This window comes from Mobula hypostoma, chromosome 5 (assembly GCF_963921235.1).
Source record: "Mobula hypostoma chromosome 5, sMobHyp1.1, whole genome shotgun sequence".
NCBI classification, from domain to species: Eukaryota; Metazoa; Chordata; class Chondrichthyes; order Myliobatiformes; family Myliobatidae; genus Mobula; species Mobula hypostoma.
The window spans coordinates 149819500-149836022 of record NC_086101.1 but is presented as its reverse complement, the minus strand read 5'-3'; positions in this window follow the sequence as shown (position 1 = coordinate 149836022).

The window sequence follows — 16523 nt, the reverse complement described above, 5'->3', positions numbered from 1 at the left end:
AGATACTTCCTTCATTCAACCCATTCTTCACCCACCTTCCCTGTTCCTACATATTAATTTGTTCTTCTCTTTATTACTGCAGGCAGAGGATCCTTGACATTAATTCTTTTCTCTTTCCTCAGATGCTGCCTGGCCCACTGTGTGTTCCCAGCATTTATGTTTTTCTTGTGGATTAAGAAGGAGTGTCTCACAGAGCTGCCACCCATCCTGAATACACATCTTGCATCTGTAACCTTACACAAAGAACTGAACTAGGTATTTCAGATCACTTTATAAACATAGATCTCAGGTTTGAAGGTGACCACATGCAGGAGTACTGATCTGATCTGATTTGGATAGTGCCTTCGGCCAGAAATAGAAATGAACATCACATATCTTGGAAGTAAACTTTCCTTCCTATTATAACTAAATTTTTATGATAGTGTTTCTCAATTCCAGGGAATAATTATGCTCAGACAGCATCCTTCTTTGTAAATTTCTTTCCAGAGACCCAAATCTCTGGTCTTTGTATCTGATGAATTGCCTCTTCAGATAGCAAACTCTTGTACTTAGATAATTCACCAAGTATGTCAAGTCAACCAAAGGTGTAGTTCCTGACTTGAATTTGTTGCCATGGAGAGCTGTGGTGGCCAATGCATTGCATGTAGTTAAGACAGAAATTGATGGATTTTTGATCGGTACAGAGGTTCAGGGTTACGGAGAGAAAGCAGGAGAGTGAGACTAAGGAGAAAAATCAGCCATGATTGAATGACAAGCAGACTAGATCGGCCAAGTGGCCTAATTATACTCCAGTATTTTCCGTTCTCTCCTCCAGTAGTTTGTGTTTTGTATGAAACTGGTTTGCCAGGTTTATATATCCCTCGGTCTGTGGAGTGTGTACATCCACATAACTGAGATTCACTTTTGTGCCAGAATCATGTTTCTCCAGAACGGCAGCCCACTGCCCTGGGGCACCTCTGATGACTAAATGTCCATCACTGGATAGAGGACAGACAATGAGTAAGAAACTACAAGTTTCTGGATAGCCTCCACCACAATGATATGAACATCAATTTCTCAAACTTCCATTGATACCCTCCCCTCTCTCCTTCACCATTCCCCAAACCCTTTCCCCCTCTCTCACCTTATCTCCTTGCCTGCCCATCACATCCCTCTGGTGCTTCTCCATCCTTCTCTTTCTTCCATGGCCTTCTGTCATCTCCTATTAGATTTCCCCTTCTCCAGCCCTGTATCTCTTTCACCCATCTACTTCCCAGCTCTTTACTTCACTCCTCCCCCTCCCAGTTTCACCCATTACTTTGTGTTTCTCCCTCCCTCTCCCCCCACCTTTTAACTCTACTCCTCATCTTTTTTTCTCCAGTCCTGACGAAGGGTCTCAGCACAAAATGTCATCTGTACTCTTTTCCATAGCTGCTGCCTGGCCTGCTGAGTTCCTCCAGCATTTTGTGTGTGTTGCTTGGATTTCCAGCATCTGCAGATTTTTGCTTGTTTATGCTTGGAGAATTATTGTCCAAAACTACTTCTATCTTTGCATGAAATAATTATCATTTCTTCATGAGCTGCCTAAGATTACTTCGGAATTATAACCACACATTTTAAGAGTTTGATTTAATTAAAAAATATCTTGGTTCAAATTGAAGCTGAATCGCAGTGTATAAAATAAACAGAATTGAAAATGTATGGACATATTTTAAAGAAGAACTGGGGGGGTTTACCTTTGCTGCTATAAACGTTATTGACTGGCATTCATCATTCCTAAAACAAATCATTTATTCATAACCCAATGTACTTTGTGAGAACTTGCTCTGAACAAATTGACTCTCAGCTTTCCTACATTAGTGACTGCACTTCAGAATTATTATACTGGCTATCAAGTACATTGCAAGGTCATGAAAAGGGCCTGAAAACACTATTTGAAAGGTGCAGTAGCTTTCGTTCACGAGCTTTGAAAAACCAATTGTTACTTTACAATTCAAATCTGCAGTCAACGTTTATTTTATACATGTAACATTATCTTCCACTTCACATAAAGTCAGAGGTAAACATGATTATAACACGTGAAGACAACATCGCACTTCATCATTTTAAATCAATATCCACAGTAATGGTACCAGGACAAATCAATAGTCTGTTGTTTTTAGTATAGATTGACACATTGATTCTGCCTGGACTCAAACTCGCTGAAAGAGCAGATGAAAACTGAAAAAAAAAGCTGTTCGAACTCGGAATATGAAAGCACTCTTTTTGTAAAGGAAATGGAAGCTGTTTTTGCAGATGCTTATGAGGAATTGATAAACTGATGGACCTAAGATTAAACTAGTGCTGTAGTTGCTCATTCGATTTTGGAGTTACAGGATGGTCTGTGCCTGCCACAATGCTGAATACTGTATGCTTGGTGCCTGTGTCCAACCAGAGGCCAGCTTACTCATTAATTCCAGTCACGGTCAGTGTCAGAAATTCCAATCTTTTTCCACATTATGAAGTGCAATTTAATGTTTTCAATCTACTGAAACCAGCTGCCCAATTTAAGGGATTTTATTGAACGGCTTTAAGGGCATATTTATACCAGAACTGTCAGTGGAAAGCAGTTTCACTTCACATTGATGCTGCAGTTATTATGCAATTGCAGACTAAATCCAGAGCCAAAGCTGGCTTCACATGGGAGCAAACTTGCCTGAAACTCTCTACAGGAAACAGCATCATTCCTATCCACCTCAGGCCTTAGAACTCACAAGGTTGTCCTTGGTGTGAGAAGTTTTGAGTTCAGCCTGACAGTGCATGGTATTTCTAGTCACTGTAAATGGTCAGAACATCAATAATCTCTCATTACACTGCACACCTACAATGTTGATGGTATTTTAATATCTTGACCTGCAGGGCTTAAAGGTTACAATTGAGTATATTGTCTTATTTATTCTGGTTAAAACAAAAAGGTAATCATTTCTCCTTTTATTGGGTTAGACAGAGCAGACTAATATGGAATGCCTATTTGTTCTGTACCATTACACGTGAACGATAGATAATCATGTTTGATTACACATTAAAACTTGCAAGCACTGATTGGATAATATTGCAGAACATCATGCAACCAAGCCACAATCAGAAATAGGAAAATTCAGTGAAGATAAGGGGTTTTCAAAGCCTAGTTCTCTTGCACCCATTCTTTCCTTTACTCTCTCATCTCACAATCTTTACTCCGCCAGGTGTCATCTCATTCTTGCTCTTCCGCTATTTATCCAGTTTCTTTACTGCTTCAAACTGACTTTTGTATAGCTCTGCTAACCTAATGCACTGAATGGAAGAATACTTAATTAAAAAAAAATTTTTTTTTAACAATCCTCCTGCTTTCATAGTTTAACACTAAAGAACATTTAACAGTTAAAAATACAGCGGGTTGAACCTTAAGTCCATCTCTTTGCTCTGACAGTTCTGGCTGGGGATAATTTAAATAACACTTTTAGTCGCATGTACTTATACTATAGAGACTGTGACAGACCCGCTACCAAAAGTCACATGATCTTGTTGACCAATTTACAGTTTTGGTCTCTGGCAAAGAAGGCAAATGCTCCGTTGGCATTCATCTCAAGAGGAATAGAATATAAAAGCAAGGAAATAATGCTGAGGCTTCATAAGACACTAGTCAGGCTGCACTTGGAGCATTATTGACAGTTTTGGGCCCCATATCTCAGAAAGGATTTGTTGTCATTCGAGGCTCACGAGGATGATTCTGGGAATGAAGGGTTTAACATACGAGGAGCATTTGGCAGCTTTGGGCCTGTACTCACTGGAATCTAGAGGAATGTCAGGGATCTCATTGAAACCTACTGAATGTTGAAAGGACTAGATAAGGTGGATGTGGAGAGCATGTTTCCTATGGTGGGTGTATCCAGAACTAGAGGGCAGTCTCAAAATTTAGAGTAGAGTTAAGGAGGAATTTTTTTGGCAGAGAGTAGTGAGTCTGTGAAATTCTCTACCACAGACAGCTGTGGAGGCCAAGACTGGGGGTATGTTTAAAGTGAAAATTGATAGTTTCCTTATTGGTCAAGACATCAAAGGATATAGTGAGAAGGTAGGTGTATGGGGTTGAGTAGGATCGAGGATCAGCCATGATGGAATGGCACAGCAGACTCGATGGGCTGAATGGCTTAATTCTGCTTCAATGTCTTATGGTCTTATTTTCAAGCTATGGTCTGCATCTCAGTGAGAAATAGCATTACAGATCAGTCTACTGAGGAGTGGGCTGCACTCTTCGGCTGTGTTAGTTCAGTCTTTGCGACTTCCATTTCTACTCTTAATCATCCTATCCCCTTCCTTAAGCTCATGAGAATAAGAATTGAAACTGGTCATTCCTTCCAATGGGGATGTGAAATTAGGTCAGGGTAGATGGAGCAATAGAACATTTCAAGTCTGATAGAACTTTGCTGAATATGATAAGAGGTTCAGTTACAAGAAGTGAAGAAATTGCTCTCCAACTTCTTGCAACTCAGCCATCCTTCTGACAGATCTTTCAAGACATATGGTCATGAAATGATATTTTGCATGTACGTCTGGCTGTATGAATGAGCAGCAGGTGGTATGATTGACAGATCTTTAAAGTAACACAAATATTCAAGTCAGTTGGCAGTTAATTACTTTTTTTGGCTATACACAGATGCAAATCAGTTTTGTTCAAATCTTCCTTAAAAGAGAGCAGTAAAATTCCATTCTTAGCTGCACTGAATATTTCCAGGAAATTTGAGGTCATGGATCACACTCCATTCACCATCATTGAACCCATTGCCATTTCTTGAAGAAGAACGTCATTCTGTTCCTACATTAACAGGGCCAAGCAGATAAACATAAGACAATATCCCAATATTCCATGAGAGAATCGGGGCTTTGTAAACATCCAAGCTATGAGAACAGAGAACAGAACAGAATGCTTGGTCTGTTCTTGACATGCATTTGCTGAGATTAACTACAAGCAATTTCTTAAAAATGTTATAGTTACGTGCTTAAAAAAGCCCTTACATTATATAAAACCGTGTGGTTGCCTACAAAGCACAAATTGAAAGAGGTATCACATTTGATCTATAACAAATGCAGCATGCATAATGCAAACTGTTCCCTAATCCATCAATCACTTCATAATTAATTAGCATTTTGGAATCATGTTATAGCAGAATGACATTTCCTTATACTTGTGTTTTTTATGTCCGCAGAAATTATCAAATTCATACTACATTATCAACCATACTTCCAAGATATCTAGATTTGTCTCCAAATTCTTTGGTTGAGATATCTGTCTGCTTGCATATTGCCTCAGATTGCAAATAAACAGATATTTCATCCAAAGCTCCCATACTGCTATGGTGAATCTAAAATTCAGCAGAATGGTATTTCAGCAATGGTGTGGTTAAGCCAGGTTATCACAACAACAAAAGGAACAAAGAAACAGCAATTTAAAGAGAGGACAGAAGTGATGGAAAACTTTGGAATTCGTATTTTCTGATCTGAAAATGCCATTCCATTGAAATTTCTGATTCCTGTAATGTGCAATACAATGTTAAGGCAATTTTTAAACTCTGGAATTTAATTCAAATTTTGAAGTTGTACCATAATAGAAGTGTGTCAAAGTACCAATACAGAAACCATTCAGGCCAACAGTTGGGTAGTCTGGGCTGAAATCCAGTTTGCTAAGCCAGGGGAGGGTCAAAAATGAAATTTAGTACAAGGTCAAATGGAAAAATGCACTTACAGCTGATAACAGTCAGTGGAATTTCAGCATTAAAGTGCAACTTTTCAGCTACAAGGAACTACAATAGGGAAGGATGAACCGGTTAGTCTGCAGAAGTGGTGCTCATTGGATGACTGGAGGACCTGACCCCTAAAGCGGTCATCAGTACATCGCTTGTGACACAGTTAGACAGCCAGAGAGATAGAGAGAGAGAGAAAGAGAGAGAAGAAGCAGGCATGGGGAGAAGATAGGTCAGACAGAGAGAAAGGATAAGAAGAAGATGGGAAGAGGGGTGGGGGGAAGGGGAGAGACAGAGGGGGAGAAATAGATCAGGAATGGGGAGAGTCAGTTGGCAGGAGGGGAGAGATGTAGCAGGAGTGATGAAGGGGGAGAGTGGGGAGATGGGAAGAGAAAGAAGGAGAGAAGGGTGGAGCGACAGAGTGATGGGAAAGGAAAAAGACAAATGGGAAGATGAAGATGCAGATGGGGGAAGGGGTGAGAGCCAGAGATGGAGAGACACAGAGGGGGAGAGTGGCAACAGGGTGACAGGAGGAAGGAGAAGTAGGGGTGGAGAGCATCTGCAGTCTCTGGTGTCTCTTCTATTGTAATATGTTCAAAGCTCACCATGTTAAACCTTTTAATTTTTTCAGTCGCACAGATGAAAATATTTCTCTAATAACTTAAGAGACAGTAGTTACAACACTGAAAGCACACCAACCTGTCTGTCCTCAGCCTTCCTCACTGTCACAATGAACATTGTCTCAAATCCCACTGAATAGCCCAAAACCCAATGGTGCGAACTTTAAATTTCAGCTATGTTACTCCTTCTGTGATCATTTCCCACTCTCAACAGTACACCCAGGATTTCTCTCCATTTGATCACAAATTCTATCTCTCCCTTTGTTACCAAGAGTTGTTAACCTTCTGCCTCCGGGCTCTCTCTGCTCATCACCCACACGCCTAACTATACCTAACCATTCACTTGCTTCACCTTTCTTCTCCCTTATTAAATGCCTTATTAAAACATTTTATAACACGGCATTATCCCATTACTGCAAGGATATTGAAAAACCAAAACACAGACACAATTAAAAATAGCTTTCCACTACCTGTTTAAGTTGATGACAGACATTTCAGTATTCAGTATACTGTACATTCACAGAATTGGGTTTCTTTCTTCAGTAAGAAAGGTTTAACCTCCAATGGATTATTCTCATCCATTGGAGGAAGACCAATTCTGGCTTTATTTCATAAAGAAATGTACTTCAGGAGAAATCAGATTGTCTCTCTAATTCACGTTGTACAGCCTGATCCTGTGTACCTGTGATAGCCCCTGAAGGCCTAAGAAAAACGAAGCTGCATTAAAAGTATGAGGTAGGATGAATGCACTCAGTCTTTCTTTCTGGGGAATCAATAGCTAGAGAGCTTAGGTTTACGTGGAAAGGGGAAAGCTTTAATAGGAGCTTCAGGAGAAACTTCTTTATATGGAAGGTGGTATAAAAGTGGAATGAGCTTCCAGAGCAAATGGTTTAGGCAGTTACAGTAATAACCATTAAAATAGACTTGGACAGGTACAAGGATGGGAAGGGTTAAGAAAGATATGGACTAAATGCAGGTAAATGGGGCAAGCTTGGATTGGCATGGACTAGCTGGGCCAACGAGCCTGTTCTCACACAAAATGATTCTATGACTCTATGACTTTTTGAAATGAATTAATGTTTTTACAGTTTGTTGAGATATCTACAGCTTGTTTGGTGGAATGCCTGCAGGAGTTAATACATTTGGAAATAGTTCATTTTTCCCATCTGTTAAACCTGCAAACACTATTCCTGCATGCCAGTCTGATGCAAACTCAGAACTATCGTACTAAAGACTTACCCCTGCAGGCCAATTTTATTAATGCAAAGTTGACAACAAAATATATCTTAACAGGATACTCCATCCTCTGGATCACCATCTATAAATGGCTTTAAGAGAACTCTTCCACACTTTAGCCTAAACAGTGCAAGGTAGGCTCCAAGCTCACTTGCAAATTTTGCCGCATAACACAATAGCATGGAGGAAAATGAGAAGGGGCAATTTATCGTCCGTTAGGTAAGTTTCACTTTGGTCTGTGTTGATCAGAATTCTTGCTGCCGACAACCTGGATTTAAACGAAGTTGAAGAAAACTCATGAACACTTTTATCAGGCTTAAATAAAGGACTATTACCTTTGTGTTTTGATTCTGTAATTTTCCCTTTTAGTTCAGCGAATCTGGAATGATAGATAACTTTTCATCATCATGATTGAATCAGACAGAGAAAATCACAGCCAATGAATAAATCCATCTGAAAGTCAAACAAGATAGGCCTATCACAAATGTGCACAATTATTAGCCTTTCATTTTGTTGTGAGAATTGTTATTTCAATGATCATGAGTGAAAGAAATGTGAGTTTACAGAAACACACATTTTCCAAAGATCCTGACATTAATTTGCTTAAATCAAATTCAATTCTTTTGTAGGCAAAACTCATTATATTTTCTGTGCCAATTTAATAAATGAAATCATCGCTGAGTGCCTTCCTACTGCTCACCTTATCTGAGATGGGTTATTAGTAAAGGCAATCGCAATGGGGATCCACAATAAGTGAGGAGAGGCTTGATTAAGCTGTAAAAAACTACTAGCAGGCAGAACCTAGTGTAATGAAACCATGCATAGAACCACAGAACCATAGAACATTACAGCACAGAAACAGGCCTTTTGGCCCTTCTTGGCTGTGCCGAACCATTTTTCTGCCTAGTCCCACTGACCTGCACCTGGACCATATCCTTCCATACACCTCTCATCCATGTACCTGTCCAAGTTTTTCTTAAATGTTAAAAGTGAGCCCGCACTTACCACTTTATCTGGCAGCGCATACCACACTCCCACCACTCTCTGTGTGAAGAAGCCCCCACTAATATTCCCTTTAAACTTCCCTCCCTTCACCCTTAACCCATGTCCTTTGGTTTTTTTCTCCCCCAGCCTCAGTGGAAAAAGCCTGCTTGCATTCATTCTGTCTATACCCATCATAATTTTATATACCTCTATCAAATCTCCCCTCATTCTTCTATGCTCCAGGGAATGAAGTCCTAACCTATTCAACCTTTCTCTGTAACTCAGTTTCTCAAGTCCTGGCAACATCCTTGTAAACCTTCTCTGCACTCTTTCAACCTTATTAGTATCCTTCCTGTAATTTGGTGACCAAAACTGCACACAATACTGCAAATTTGGCCTCATCAATGCCTTATACAACCTCACCATAACATTCCAACTCTTATACTCAATACTTTGATTTATAAAGGCCAATGTACCAAAAGCTCTCTTTACGACCCTATATACCTGTGGCGCCACTTTTAGGGAATTTTGTATCTGTATTCCCAGATCCCTCTGTTCTACAGCATTCCTCAGTGCCCTACTATTTATCTTACATGTTCTACCTTGGTTTGTCCTTCCAAAGTGCAATAACTCATACTTGTCTGTATTAAACTCCATCTGCCATCTTTCAGCCCATTTTTCCAGTTGGTCCAAATCCCTCTGCAAGCTTTGAAAACCTTCCTCACTGTCCACTACACCTCCAATCTTTGTATCATCAGCAAATTTGCTGTTCCAACTTACCACATTATCATCCAGATCATCGATATAGGTGACAAATAACAACGGACGCAGCACTGATCCCTGTGGCACACCACTAGTCACAGGCCTCCACTCAGAGAAGCAATACTCTGCTACCACTTTCTGGCTTCTTCCATTGAGCCAATGTCTAATCCAATTTACTACCTTTCCATGTATACCTAGCGACTGAATTTTCCTAACTAACCTCCCATGCGGGACCTTGTCAAAGGCCTTGCTGAAGTCCATGTAGACAATATCCACTGCCTTCCCTTCATCCACTTTCCTGGTAACCTCCTCGAAAAACTCCAGTAGGTTTTTCAAACATGACCCACCACTCACAAAGCCATGTTGACTCTCCCTAATAAGTCCCTGTCTATCCAAATACTTGTAGATCCTATCTCTTAGTACTCCTTCTAATAATTTACCTACTATGGACGTCAAACTTACCGACCTTTAATTTCCTGGATTACTTTTCGATCCTTTTTTAAATAATGGAACAACATGAGCTATCCTCCAATCCTCCGGCACCTCACCCGTAGATACTGACATTTTAAATATATCTGCCAGGGCCCCCGCAATTTCAATACTAGTCTCCTTCAAGGTCCGAGGGAATACCCTGTCAGGTTCTGGGGATTTATCTACTCTAATTTGCCTCAAGATAGGAAGCACCTCCAATCTCTATAGGTTCCATGACCTCATTACTTGTTTGCCTTATTTCCATAAACTCCATGCTAGTTTCCTTTGTAAATACAGAAGCAAAAATTCCATTTAACATCTCCCCCATTTCTTTTGGTTCCATACATAGCCAACCACTCTGATCTTCAAGAGGACCAATTTTATCCCTTACTATCCTTTTGCTCTTAATATACCTGTAGAAGCTCTTTGGATTATCCTTCACCTTGACTGTCAAAGCAACCTCATGTCTTCTTTTAGCCCTCCTGATTTCTTTCTTAAGTTTTTTTTGCACTTTTTATACTCATCAAGCATCTTACTTGCTCCCTGTTTCCTATACATGTCATACATCTCTCTCCTTTATCAGAGTTCCAATATCCCTTGAGAACCAAGGTTCCTTATTCTTATTCACTTTGCCTTTAATCCTGACAGGAACATACAAACTCTGCACTCTCAAAATTTCTCCTTTGAAGGCCTTCCACTTACCAGTCACATCCTTGCCAGAGAACAACCTGTCTCAATCCAGGCTTTTTAGATCCTTTCTCATTTCTTCATATTTGGCCTTTTTCCAGTTTAGAACCTCAACACGAGGACCAGATCTATCTTTATCCATGATCAAGTTGCAACTAATGGTGTTATTATCACTGGAACCAAAGTGTTCCCCTACACACACTTCCGTCACCTGTCCTAACTCATTTCCCAATAGGAGATCTAACATTGCATCCTCTCTAGTTGGTACCTCTACACATTGATTTAGAAAACTTTCCTGAACACATTTTACAAATTCTAACCTGTCTAGACCTTTAACAGTATGGGAGTCCCCATCAATATGTGCAAAATTAAAATCCCCTATTATCACAACTTTATGTTTCCTGCAGTTGTCTGCTATCTCCCTGCAGATTTGCTCCTCCAGTTCTTGTTGACTATTGGGTGGTCTATAATACAACCCCACTAATTTGGCCATACCTTTCCTGTTTCTCAGCTCCACCCATAAGGACTCAGTAGACAAGCCCTATAATCTGTCCTGCCTGAGCACTGCTGTAATATTTTCCCTGACAAGCAATGCCGCCCCCCCACCCCCGCACCCTTCATCCCTCTGCCTCAATCACGTCTGAAACATCGGAACCCTGGAACATTAAGCTGCCAGTCCTTCTCCTCCTGTAGCCAAGTTTGACTAATGGCTATAATGTGGTAATTCCATGTGTCAATCCATACCCCCAGCTCGTCAGCCTTCCCCACAATACTTCTTGCATTGAAATAGACACACCTCAGAAGATCATTACAACCACACACAACCCTTCTATTTGTGACTTTGCATGAACTTGTAACATCATTTATTTTCACCCCCGCACCACTATCTGCTCTGGCACTCTGGTTCCCATCCCCCTGCAAAGCTAGTTTAAACCCTCCGCAATAGCACTAACAAACCTCTCTGCAAGGATATTGGTCCCCTCGTAGTTCAGGTGTAACCTGTCTCTCTTTTACAGGTCCCACCTGCCCCAGAAGAAGTCCCAATGACCCTGAAATCTGAATCGCTGCCCCCTACACCAGTTCCTCAGCCACATGTTCGTCTGCCAGAGCATCCTATTCTTACTCTCACTGGCACATGGCTCAGGTAGCAATTCTGAGATTACCACACTCGAGGTCCTGCTTTTCAACTTCCCACCAAGCTCTCAATACTCACTCTCCAGGACCTCCTCACTCTTTTTTCCTACGTCATTGGTACCGAATGTGCAGCTGAACCAAATAGGTTAATTTTTGTATTTGGGGATATTGACTTGGACAGTCACAGCGAGAGTTCTGAGAAAGGGGCAACCTTTTCTACCCTCTATTCATTGTGTTTAGGAAATTAACTTGGGTTTAGATGCTGGAACTGTAAATTCTGCACCAATGTTTAAATTCAGCTTTGTAAAAGAGCAATGGAATTAATGTTCCAAAATTCCATTGTCCTCTCTTATCAGATTCCATTTTCATCATTCCTTTACTTCCACCTCTCACCTTCCAATTTCTTATACTATTCCAACTTTCCATCCTCCCTCACCTACCTAATCTGGATCCACTTATTGCCTACCAACCCTTCCTTCCTGCTTTTTATAGTGGCTATCTTCCTTCTTTCTTTCCATTCTATTTCTTTCAACCTGAAACGTTGTCTGTGCATTTCCCTTCATAGACGTTGCCTGGCCTGCTGACTTCTTCCAGCTCCTTTGTGTGTTGCTCCAGATTTCTATCATCTGCAGTCTGTTGTCTTCAATAGGATTACTTAATATTTTCAAAGGTGTGATAGTCAGGGTACAGCACAAAGACAGGCTCTTCACCCCAAACTATTTAAATAGCCTAGTCCCATCTACCTATACCCAGACCACAGCCCTCTATAACCCCCCTATCCATATACCTATCCTGACTTCTCTTAAACATTGAAATCGATCTCACATGCACCGTGTGCACTGGCAGCTCATTCCACATACTCATCACTCTCTGAGTGATGAAGTTTCACCTCATGTTCCCCTTAAACTTTTCACCTTTCACTTTTAAAGCATGATCTCTAGTGGTAGTCCCACCCAACCTCAGTGGAAAAAGTCTGCCTGCATTTACTTTATCGATACCCCCTCATAATATTGTATACCTCTATCAAATCTCCCCTTAATCTTCTACGTTCCAAGGAATAAAGTCCTAACCTATACAATCTTTTCGTATAACTCAGGTCCTCCAGTCCTGGCAACATCCTTGCAAATTTTCTTTGTACTATTTCAACCTTATCTAAATCTTTCCTGTAGGTAGGTGACCAAAACTGCACACAATATTCCAAATTAGGCCTCACCAATGGCTTATACCACTTCAACGTAACATCCCATTTCCTGTACTCAGTACTTTGATTTATGAAGACCAACGTGCCAAAAGCTTTCGTTATGAGCCTTTCTGCCTGTGCTGCCGCTTTTGATGAACTGTGGACCTGTATTCCCACAGCCCTCTATTCCACCGCACTCCCCAGTGCCCTACTGTTCACTGTGTATGACCTCTCATGATTGGTCCTAATGAAGTACAACATCTCGCACTTGTCTGTATTAAATTCCACCTGCCATTTTTCAGTCCATTTTACCAGCTGGGGCTGGTTCCGATACTGCTGCAAGCTCTGATAGCCTTCCTCGTTGTCCACTGCACCACCCAATCTTGTCATCTTCATATTTGCCGATCCAGTTAACCATATTATCATCCAGATCATTGATACAGATGACAAACAGTAATGGACCCAGCACCGATTCCTTTGCAGGCTTCATTGGAGAGGCAACTATTTACTACCAGTCTGGCTTCTCACACAAAGCCAATGTCCATTCCAAATTATGACCTCATCTTGAATGCCAAGCGACTGAACATTCTTCACCAACCTCCCATACAGTGGCTTGTCAAACGCCTTGTTGATGCCCATGCAGACAACATCGCTGCCTTGCCTTTATCACTTCCTCAAAAAACTCCATAAGGTTCATTAGACACAACCTACCACGTACAAAGCTATGCAGACTCTCCCTAATCAGTCCACGTCTACCCAATCCTCATGTATACAGGTTATTAGTATACCTTCCAATAACTTTCCAGCTGATGTCAGGCTCACCAACCTATAATTTCCTGGTTTATTTTTAGTGCTTGCTTTTCTTATCAGCAGATCAACATTAGCTGTCCACCAGTCTTCCAGTACCTCACCTGTCACTAAGGATGAGTTAAATATCTCTGCTAGGACCCCTGCAATTCCCCTCATCAGGCTCTGGGCATTTATCCAGCCTAATTTCCCTCAGGACAGCGAATGCCTCTTCCACTGTAATCTGCATAGGGTCCATGACTTTGCCACTGCTTTCCCTCACCTCCATAGACTCTGCGTCCATCTTCTGAGTAAACACAGACACAAAAAATCCATTTAAAATCATTATACTATCAGCAAAGAGAAGTTTGCACAATGGTTTTGAATCTTTTCATTTTGAATTATCCACCCTCTATGTTCAAAAAAGAAAGGAAAATCTCACCGGCTTGTGAGTGAAAATCTTCGCATGTCTCTAAGTGTTCAACATTATGCTTAGGATATATCTCTAACACTGCACCAATATCCAATGGACTTTGGAGCATATCCGGTGGAGCATTAGGCTCAATATTTGCAGGGAAGCACATGGATCTCACCCCTTGATTCCGTATGCCCTGAAAAGGATTCAGTTTATTGATACAACGTCTGTTGTCCCACTTAGTTGCTGCATTTTCCGCGGCTCAGTGACCATTTGTTGAATTACAAATCGGATCCTAGTCTGATGGGTATTGGATGAAATGTAATGGAAATTCATATATAAGACCATCAGTGACCTCTTTGTTATGCATGTGAGCGTTGGGGCAGGTAAAATAAAATCAGTTGTTGCTTCGCAAGTTTCTATTATGGTTCACTGTGTAAATATAGTTTGAAATATTGCTTTGGCATGGGCATTTATTCTGGCATTCAGGTTGGCACTGTATTGAGCATTGGCGGAAAAGGTAGAGGGAGGAAAAATATGTATTTAAAAGATAAAAGGTAAAAGATCAACAATAGTGAAATGGGGGATTAGAACTGTGGTCACTGAAATTATTGCTGGAATATTACTTCACAATAAGGTGGGCTAATGCTGTATTATCCTTTCAACATTTTGTTCTGCCCTCATTTCCCTCATTCCATTCTTCATCTCCTGCTCCATAGCTATCACAATGAACATTTAACAGCTTTGGCATGTACTACATTTGCAGACTGGTCTGGATAATGGAGACTTCTCCTGAGAATACTTGCAGTCTGCTTGATGACAACATGGGATTGGATGACTCTTGCTGCAAGGTTATTTTCCTTGTTATGCAGGGGTTTCCAACTTCGGTTAATGGTAGGGGCCCAAGCCATAAAAAAGGTTGGGACCCCCCGATTTTATGCATGACGTTTTGGACTAGAATGAAAAGCCGGGTATTGAAACAATTGTTCTTTATTCCAAAGTCTACTTTGCTGGCTGGCGTGTGGTGAGCCCATTGACTACATGAAATCATTGTGAATGTTCCCTGGATTTCAGACAGAAACTGAACCCTCAGTGTTATGCTCCACCATCACAAGCCCCACTGTTGCAGAGATTCTTCAGCTCTGCCTGTTTCTCACTCTCCACCATGTGAGGAAAGGTAAAAGCCCACCTTCTCAGAGTGACATTCCCAGTGCTGCCCTGTGACGAACGTTGTTTCTGATGTTCCCTGCAGCAGCCCGAAACACTCAGAGATAGTGAAATAGATGGCACCCTCAAATCCATTTCCAGCTCTTCTTTCCATATGATGCCAGTAGCTTATCTATTAATGCTCAGACCCTAGAGCCAACTACTGGCTTCTGGTTTGGTTATCGGTATAAACAATGGCTTGATTTTTGGAAATAAGTGGCCTCTTTTCAATCTATTGATTCCACAGGGCCAGTGATGAGATTTTTATGGGTGATGCTTCACTGTTGTGCTGTCATCTCATTTACTTCTCAGTTATTCCTAGCTTTTAAGCAAGGTATTTTCAATACAATCTTCTTCATGATGCCTTTGCGATTTGAGCTGTTATCTTGCCATGCCTTCTGTTCTGCAATAGATCAAGTGTGATGGGGGAAATTGGTGAAGCAAATGTTGGAGGTTTCCAATGGCAGTGTAATTTCTTGCCATCTTGGGCAGAGCAGTCCAAATTCACCCAGACAGATGCCATAACCTAAGTACATTTAGAGAATAAAAGATCAAACAGAATGCAGAACATAGTTTTGCAGTTACAATGAAAGTGCAGCATGTGCAGACAATCATTTGTAAATGCCACGGCGAAGTAGATTTGGAGATCGAAAGTTCTTCTTTAATTGCATGAGGTCCCTTCTAGACACTTACCACAAGAGGAAAGAATTTGTCCTTTAGCCTGGTGGTACATTTTCTCAAGCTCTGCAAATCTAATCTGTCTTTTGTTTCTAGTCCTGCAGTGCTTGCATTAAGTTTTAGGATATTAGAAGTCCAGTCAAAAGTATAGCAACAGCAGGATAAAAGTTTTTCTTGAGTCTGGTCCATACACTCAATATTTTGTTCCTTCTGCCTGACAGAAGAGGGGAGGAGAGAAAATGACTTGATGATGTTGGCTGTTTTCCCAAGGCAGCAGAAAGTGTAGACAGAGTTAGTGGAGGAGAGGCTGGGTTATGTGATGGACGAGGGTCCATTCAGAACTCTTCATAATCTCTTGTGGTCTTGAGCAGAGCAATTCAAGTTCAATTTATTATCATTCAACTGTATGCATGTATAGTGCCAAATGAAACACATCTCCTCCGGACCAAGGTGCACAGCACAGTACATATTACTCACACACATAATGTCTAAAGTAATATTACCTCTAGTCAATTAATAAATAACAAGGTGTATTTACAACACAAGTTAAAAAGTAAGCAGTATAATGCTACTGGTGCATCATGTGTGATGGACCTGGATGGTAACAGGGAGTTCATCAGTCTTACAGC